This window comes from Centruroides sculpturatus, unplaced genomic scaffold (assembly GCF_000671375.1).
Source record: "Centruroides sculpturatus isolate CEXI.00-Female unplaced genomic scaffold, Cexi_2.0 scaffold652, whole genome shotgun sequence".
NCBI lineage: Eukaryota > Metazoa > Arthropoda > Arachnida > Scorpiones > Buthidae > Centruroides > Centruroides sculpturatus.
In genome coordinates, this window is record NW_019384803.1 from 369,159 (window position 1) to 378,990 (window position 9,832).

The following is a 9,832-nucleotide window of genomic DNA, read 5'->3' on the forward strand; positions in this document are numbered from 1 at the left end:
TTTTACCAAAGTATTTATTTTAGATTAACTAAAATATGTGATTAAAATATCTACAGGCTACGTGTTCCTGTAAGTTACATTATCTATTTTAATTATTTAATTAAACTAGATAGCCATGAGTGTGCCAAGTTTAGTTAATTTTAATAGGTAGAATCTATTAATTACATCACATCTCACTAAGCTTGATTAATATTTATTTAAATGGCAAACGGACCGATCGAATAAAAGTATAAGCGCTTTATCAAACGAGAAAGCTTTATGTATATATTAGAAGTACCTGAAAAATTTAATACTAGTAAGATAAACGAAAAAATCGAAATTTAGTTCTCCATTCTTTAACAACATATTAATTTCTGTTGACCCAGTTTATTTTTTAGTGGATCAAGGTGGTCAAAGGTAGCATAAAAAAACATTTAAAGTTGCCAAAATTTAACGGAGAAGTCTTCTAAGGGATGAAGATTTTACAAACGAGCTTGGAAAATTTCTTGTTTCTTTCTTTTTTTCTTTCCTTCCTTTACCTGATACTCTTACATAGAAGTCTTCTTTACTCCTAAAAAGTTTCCTTTGCTGTATATTAAATTTTTATTAGATGATATTAGTTAATAAGAGTATTTAACAATACCCTATTCCCTAAATCAGGCAGAAGCAATGAGATTTTTAGTGACCTTGTTCTGTAACCTACAAACGAAGTCTGCAAAGAAAGGCTGTGCTTTCTAGCATTCAGCTCGAGGCTGGAACATTTCCAATTTTCCTTCCGCAGCCGGTCGATTCCATTTATCGAGCAAAACTAGGGGGTGATAGGGAGTAACAAAGAGTATAATAATTTATAAACACCACCTCAAAATCCATATTTCATATTTTTAATTTACGACCAGTATCCAAGCATTTGTCAGTTATCTCTTTCATAAATACTTAAATAAATATATTTAATATTTACTTAAAACTCTTCCATTTTTCTCTTTCTTCCTTAACCTTATCTATTATATAGGCCACGCTCCAAAGGAGATCTCTAATATAACTTCTCTCGCTACGGGTATTATTTAATAAACAATCTATTATTATCGTCATTTTTTTGTTACGTGTGTGATCCCTTTTCCCTTTTAGATCTTAGCAAACTTACGGGTTGATAAAGGGGGGGAAAAAAGGAAAAAAAAAATATAATTTAAGTCTAGATTGAGAAGATGTGATTAATGAGAAGTGACACGCTACCCCCTAAACGTTTACCGCCATCTGCCGCCATTTCACTAAACTATATTTTATTTTATTTATTTATTTATTTTTTAAATCGAATTTTCGGTAATGTTGACGAAAGTAGGGTAAATCGTTTTACATCTTCTTTATAGCCGAAATTTTTCTTTTTTTTTTTAAAAAAAAAAACAATTTTATAAAAATAAATTCGATAGTTTAAAGACGATGGGAGGGGAGAGAAATTAAGTATTATAAATATCCGCTGTTGTCGTGGTTACCGGATGAATGAAGTATGGAGCAACATAAAAGGGGGAAAAAAGGCAGCCTCCAGTCACGTGATGTTTCTCCTCGGCGACCGTGACCTTTAACCTTTCCGGTAACAACAGCTCCGCTCGCAACCGATCGATGGCGCGCGTGACCGAGGGGGCTCTGCTGTGGCGCAGATACCGTACGCAGCGCCCCTATGCGCGTTATTAGCGCCTCCTTCGTGTAGTGTAATTTCCACCTCGGTTCCTTTCGTATTCAATTAAAGTCGATTTCTTCTCGACCCAGTGATACAGATTTATTCCCGAAATAATATCGATTATCAAAAATGAACGAAAGTGAAATTATGTTTAAAATCTTTTTCTTTTTTTTTTTTTTAATACTTCAATGGATACGAAAGAAAAAAAAATTAAGGAAATAAAGCATGGTTTTCTAACTACAGATACAAGTTTTTATCCGTTGTTAGATGAAAACAATTTTTATACTTATTAACGATGATTTTGACGTGGAAAATAAATTTTTATTCCTTTATTTAATTAATATTTTTACTCTTTTAATGATGATTATCCTATTTTATTCCAAATGCTATTTTTTTTTTCTCTCTCCTTTAATGGATTAATATTTAACAATAATCATAAACACGTCATTATAACTTTATGCGTCATTTAACTGCACGCTAAATCTGAAAATTTTTTCTAATGATTCCCTACCAAAACTTATATTTATACACACGAAATTTTTTCCTTAAAGAAAAGAATATATATATATATTAATATTTAAATAAGAAATTTAGTTTTTACTTTTAAAACAGTTTATTATTATTATTTTAATATATATTTTTGTTCGATTCACTTTTGATAATAGAAGGAAACATTATCTTTTTGAGACATAAATAACTTTTGCATCCAATAAAATCATTTATCTTCATCTCGGAAGCATTACTGAAAGGATAAATCAATCAATAGATAAATAAGAGAAGCGTACTGTAAACTGTATTTCTGTATATATATATATTTTCTTTTTTAACATTTAAAAATAAATAAATAAATTGTTACAATTTAAAATTTTTCTACAAGAGCTAGAAAAGATTTTATTTTTAAATAGAAACTTCTATCATTTTCTTCGTTTTCTTAATTAATTGAAAGAAAACAATAGCGTAACAAAGCCGCTTGTTACTTATTGAAAAAAGACTATAAATGTTTTAAATTAAGTATAAAAATAGGAAGAAGATGAAGAAGAAATAAATTTAAATAAAAAAATGACTCTATAAATATTATATAAAAAAAAAACAGATTTTAGCGATAAAAAAATAATAGAAATGATAATAAAATAAGTTTTGACATATTTTATGTTTTTATGGCTAAGGATTATTTGCTAGGTCATCTATTTGTAAATTTTTACGTAAAATTATTCTATCTTTTAGTGAATTAATATATATATATATATATATAAATGTAATTAAATTAGTTTCAAAGCTGTCTATCAATTTTATTACTGATCTGGCGCTTCTCCGAAGTTACAACATACGAATAAAATCATTCCATCTTTGATACTATATAAATTATTTGTATGTACTTTACATAATATTATACATAAATTTTAATGGAATATATTAAAATATTGAGATGAAATTCTCTTATTTATTTAGTTAAGCCGGAATGACCTTTCTGAAATTCATTTTTTTATCAACTAATAGTCAAAAGGGATAAAGAAAATTCTCGTTTTAATGTAATTTTCTTTTATTAAACTCGACGAAAAAGTTTAAAAAAAAGAAAACTATATTTAAAATATTACAGAAAGTAAAGCATTACTTAATTCTCTAAGAAAATAGTTTTATTATATGCTTATTTATTATCTAAGTATTTTATGAAAGAGATGAAAATAAGCAGTAGAAATTCTTAATCCCATAAGGTTAGTGGCCCAAAGCATGTCATTCAATTATATTTATCAAGGACGTCTATCCTCTAGAGAATCTGATGTAAACAACCAGAAGAGAACACGTGGTCCAATTGGTTACTGCAGCAACTAGTGAAAAGAAATGGCGAATGTTCCGTTGACTTTTTACCCTCCCTCTAAAGGAAAACAAGAATGAAGCAGCAAAAAAGAAAGAAAAAGCCAGAGAAAAATAGAGTTTTTATTATAATATTTTCAGTATGAAAAATCAACATTTGGATAGTTTAGTATAATCAATCAAATAAGAAGAAAAAAAAACCTCCTATCTTTTGTATTTGAGAATTGGGTTAAAAAGATATTATATATGTTTAAATTGTAAAAATATACATTGATTTCCTTCGAACTATAAACTTAGATTAAATAATAAAGTTTGTCTTCCTTAATATTCTACGTGCTCGGTACATATTTAGTTAGCAATATTACATTTTTAAATCTATTTTTATTAATGTGCCAATGCCGAGTAATCGAATCATATCGGATTTTTGGATCGTCCGGAACCCATTCGTTCTTATATAAAATGGGTATCTTAGCAGCAACGACTGGAAAATGATGCTCCTTACACCATTCTTCTTTCGGGTTAAATGAGTTTTTCTTAGCCATTATAGGAAATATTCAGGCTGGCTCTTTCTCTCCAACATCGTTTCACGACTCTCAGTTAATAAATGTTACCTCGGATCGTTACGATAGTCGTGAAAGCCAGCGCACTTCGCATGTCAGTAGTAAGTTTTTAAAAGATAATATTCAAATTTAAACAAATTTGAATTTATAACCTAAGATAATTCTCTGTTAAAAATTATTATAACAAATTAAACCAATTGATTAGGCAAGTAATAATGAATATTACTGTAAATTCTAACGACGTTTATAATGAATTTGGTTTTAATGAGAATATATTTATTTTACATCTGTTTAATACAACTTAATCGATTAATAGTAACAATTGCAATAATTAATGATTATAAGAATAAATATTTTATTAATATCCCTCCGGTAATGAGATAAACGTCATTATCTACGACATCTTTGTCGACCAATCACAATAATGATTGGAAAAATTTAAATTTTTGACACCACGTTCATTTTCTCCATTTAATCCTAATTTATTATGAGATTACATTTACGTTTAATTTGTTACGTTATAAAAACGCAAAAAATATCATATTTCTATTTGATCAATGAGATTATATTTAGATATTGCTCATGATACTACGATAATCAATGGTAATACTTAATATTAGCTCATTATAGCTTCGTGGGAACCAATAAATTTGAATTATGGGGGGGGGACCTTCGAGGAAAATCTTCGGTTTGGAAAATCTTTAAATACAGTTTTATTAAAATATCTAATGGAAGATATTCTAACATAATAACTAGGATTATTTATATAATATATATTTTCTATATAAACTACAACTATCTGGAATCATGTAATACTAACATGAATCAAATTCTAATTTTAGATTTAACATTACACAATCATCGAATTGTTAATTTAGATTCGTTTCTAGATATAGGCCAATAAATCATTTTACACGAAGGTTTGCTTCATATTATGGGTGAGTTAATGAAGTTGTTCGAACAAAACTTTCTAACTTTAGATGATTTTTATACATTATTTTGAGATATTATTGTAATGAAAAAAAAATAATAATCAATATTAACAAATTTTCAAAAATATTATTGAAAGGAAGGAGAGAGATTGTTTTATCGCTTTTAATTGTCGTAATTATGACGTTATGACCATTAAAGCTTATCTTTTATCTTTAATTAAAATAATGTGATATCTCTTTATATATATATATACTGACTATATTTAGCGTATTAATAATGTAACTCGGATTTTAAATCGATTGTATTATGGAAAAAAAAAAATGTAAGAAGTTTTTTCCAATAACTTCTTTTGTGTTTATAATTAAATTGAATTGAAACATTACCATATGAAATAGAATTTTATACAAGAAATTTCGGACATTTTTAAGAAAATCATTCGGAATTATCATTAAATATTTACATTATTATATTTCTCTACTTAAATTCTACGCTTCTTATTTTTAAATATTATATCACAGTATACATAATAGCTTTTATAATATATTTGTAGTTGTAATTATTAAAATTAATACACTTCGGGCTATATGAGTTTGATATAAATATTTCGATGTTAAATACAATTATTTTATAGTAACTAATTTATACATTCGGTAAAATATTCAATTTAAAATAATGATCTGTATCACTGATCATATCTATACACTAATTCAACTTCATTTTAAAAAAGAGAAAAGTAAATATCCTGACAGTTTTTATATCCTGTTTGATAACATTTTTTTTATTAATTAGATAATAGGAAATACAATATCTATCAAAAAACATTTCAATTGAAATTTGTTAAGACACACAGACTCTCTCTCTCTCTTATCATCGTTGTTTCAGATTTGTCTATACGTCTCTTAAGATTTATTACTGTGTGATTAAAGGAGATATGAGAGAGATAACCTTTCTCTGCCTGAAGTAAAATCATAAAATAAAATTATATTCTATAGAAATATTAAAAAAAAGAACAACTTACTTTTATTTTGTAAGCTACTAATATATATTGTTACAATATTATCGTTCCATGTCTCCTTTTTTTACTTTAAAAAAAAAACTAAATGTATTTTCGATAACAAAAAAAAATTTACCTAGCAAATATTGATAATTTTTTCCCTCCTCCTCCTCTTCCTATAAAAATAATGTACTTAAAATACACTATTGACATATAGAGTTTTAAGTGAAAAGTTTAGGGTGGTTTTTTTTGTTATACTTTTTACACGTTAAATGCCATATTTAAATTGAATTTCTCTACTTTGTTGCAATATTTGTAACAAAAGAGAAATATTACAAAACATTTTCGAGATCCTGGAATCGATTTAGGATATCTAAAACTGCATAAACACCCAAACTGCGAGATAGTTTATTACTTTTATCTACGAACAGCAATATGAGTTTCGAAAAATATATAATTTTTATTAATGCATTCTTAAAGATAGATACAAAATCAAAGAGAAAAATAACTAAAAGATATATATATTATTTAATAATTTTATTACTGTACACTTGAACGAGTAAATCTATACATTAGCTTCTAATTATAGATAAGGAGGTTTTAATCTAGCTTATCTTCTCCCATTGTCTTCGTAGTAACGATTATCTTTCGCATTAAGTAATAAAAATAAATATAAATTATTTCGAAAGATTTATAAATATTCTTAAATATTTATATTTTAATATCGTCTATTAAAATTCAACAGTAATTAAATATATTTATATTTAATATTTGCGTGTTTATAGATAACAATAATTACTATTTACTTATCATTTCAATAATTTTAAATCTAATATAAAAGAAATTGTAAAATCGTTTATCTTAATAATAGAAAAAATAAGAATATTTTCCTTTAAATATATTTATTTAATACATTAAATAGATTTTCGATTGTTATTATTATTTTCTTTTTAATATCAGATATTTTTATAACGTGATAAAAATCATTAGATTGTCATTAAAATTTTCGAAAGATAAAAGTTGAAATTGTCTTCGTCTCATTTGCTGTAATGTTAATCGGTTATGTCCAAAATTTAATAGAGATAAACGACGTGTTTGTGACAGAATATATTAAAATCTTCTTTAATCCTATATTTAAGCCTGGAAGGTAATCTCAATTAACGGGTTTAGATATAATATTATATTTCAAACAAAGTTTTTATACAGTGTAATTAAAATAGTATATTACTATACAATAAAAAAATTGATTTATAAGAGATTAACTTTAATTTTTTCAGAAAAAAATACGAAAATATATGCTCTCCATCTCAAATTAGTAGTATCTTGCCCCTGTAAATCATACTTTTCCTGATAACAATAGATTCGTAACGGTCATTTATATTTAACTCCATTGTGGAGAAAATTTTTGAATTGAATTGATCGTTCGTAATTGGAGCCTCAAGTCCATAATCTTTCCATATCTGGTCTCAACTTTCATCTATTTAACACCGTTTTCGAGATTAAGGAAGGGGGGCAGATAACAGACATAATATTATTAGTTTAATAATAATAATATTATAATGAAAATAAGTTTTTATCGAAAGAAGTTCGAACGTACTTTATATCAAAAAAATTAAATATTTTCCGTAAATAATAAATTCTTAACAACAGGAAATAATAAGAACAAATGGTGCTAAAAGAAACTTCGTTATAAAGCAAAAGCAAAAACATGTTTTTCCACATTAGAATCTAATGGAGTATTTCTTAAATCGAACATCAGGTTGTGTCGTGCGCCAGTCTGTCGCTATATAAAACTCTAAGAAAATAAATAATAATAAAAAAAAGTAGATATAAAACATCACAATTAAATCAATATTTATGTAAAGCTTGAAACATTTATTTCTTCTATTAAAATAATTATTTTTTATCTTCATTCCCTTTCTTAAAATAACATTCAGAGAGGAGTGAAGTTATTAAAACTATATTATCATTTTTCTTTAAAATCTTATTTAAAAATCATCAAACGATATTGATCTAATAAAATAAAAGAAAAGAAAAAAAAGTATAATAACTGATCAGAGAAAGATATAATTCAATAACTGTATTGTATTCAATTCAATAGCATCAAAGATTATCTTCTTACAAATGCCAATAATGGGAAAAGGATTATTTTGTCGGGATTTNTTTTTTAAAAAAAAAAAAAAAAAACAATTTTATAAAAATAAATTCGATAGTTTAAAGACGATGGGAGGGGAGAGAAATTAAGTATTATAAATATCCGCTGTTGTCGTGGTTACCGGATGAATGAAGTATGGAGCAACATAAAAGGGGGAAAAAAGGCAGCCTCCAGTCACGTGATGTTTCTCCTCGGCGACCGTGACCTTTAACCTTTCCGGTAACAACAGCTCCGCTCGCAACCGATCGATGGCGCGCGTGACCGAGGGGGCTCTGCTGTGGCGCAGATACCGTACGCAGCGCCCCTATGCGCGTTATTAGCGCCTCCTTCGTGTAGTGTAATTTCCACCTCGGTTCCTTTCGTATTCAATTAAAGTCGATTTCTTCTCGACCCAGTGATACAGATTTATTCCCGAAATAATATCGATTATCAAAAATGAACGAAAGTGAAATTATGTTTAAAATCTTTTTCTTTTTTTTTTTTTTAATACTTCAATGGATACGAAAGAAAAAAAAATTAAGGAAATAAAGCATGGTTTTCTAACTACAGATACAAGTTTTTATCCGTTGTTAGATGAAAACAATTTTTATACTTATTAACGATGATTTTGACGTGGAAAATAAATTTTTATTCCTTTATTTAATTAATATTTTTACTCTTTTAATGATGATTATCCTATTTTATTCCAAATGCTATTTTTTTTTTCCTCTCCTTTANTTTCCTTTTCTTTAATTAAAGAAATTCCTAAACATTCACAATATAACACTGACAATCATCGGTTTGATTGCATTCTTTCCTATTTCTTTTTATATTCAAATAAGGAAGAAAAAAAAATTACTGCAGAATAACAAACAGATCATAAATATGCTAAAATATAAACAAAACTTACTTGATTAGCAGAAGTAGCTTCTTCAGGAGTTTTGTCTTCTCTTATCCTAAGAAATCTGGGGAATCTCAAAGAAATCCCTTTTTCTGGATCAAGCTATCAGAAAAATTATTATTATTAAATTTTCTTCTTTCATCAATATTTGAAAATTCTTATAACAAATTCATTAATAAATTTAAAAACTAGAGTTTTTGTTTATATAATTTATGAATGTTCCTTTTCATTGAGGAGTTTCTCATTTGTTTTTTTTTTTTTTTAAATACATTTCATCTAAGTTTTAAAAATAAATAAAAAGTGTACGTGTACAAGTGAATATGGCCGTGTTAGAAAAACAAACGTACAGTTCACATGTACCATATAAATTTCAACATATTTTCGGAGAAATAAATTCAAATTTATTTAATAGACAATCTACAAAAATAAAAATTCATTACTTTAGGATACACGATACTTTATAATGAATTGAGATCAAATAGACTATGATCTAGAATAAAATCCATCTATAATAAATTATTCTTTTCTGAAAATCTTTCTTTAACAAGACAATTTACTGTAATAAACAACAAATCATTTAGCAATGTCATTGAAAACATTACTTTGCTCATGAACAAATTAAATTATAAAAATTTAATATTTAAGATATATTTGCTTTTCTGTAATCCCGAAAAGTAATTTAATTTTGTATAAACTATCTAACTGTAATTTCCGCAAAATTATGTTGATAATCAATGATTGGTTATAAATAAAATTTAAACAGATTTCACTTAATATATTACTTTAATTATGTAATTTATGCTTAAAATATCTTAAATAATTAATTAACAATAAAGCACATTTTTAA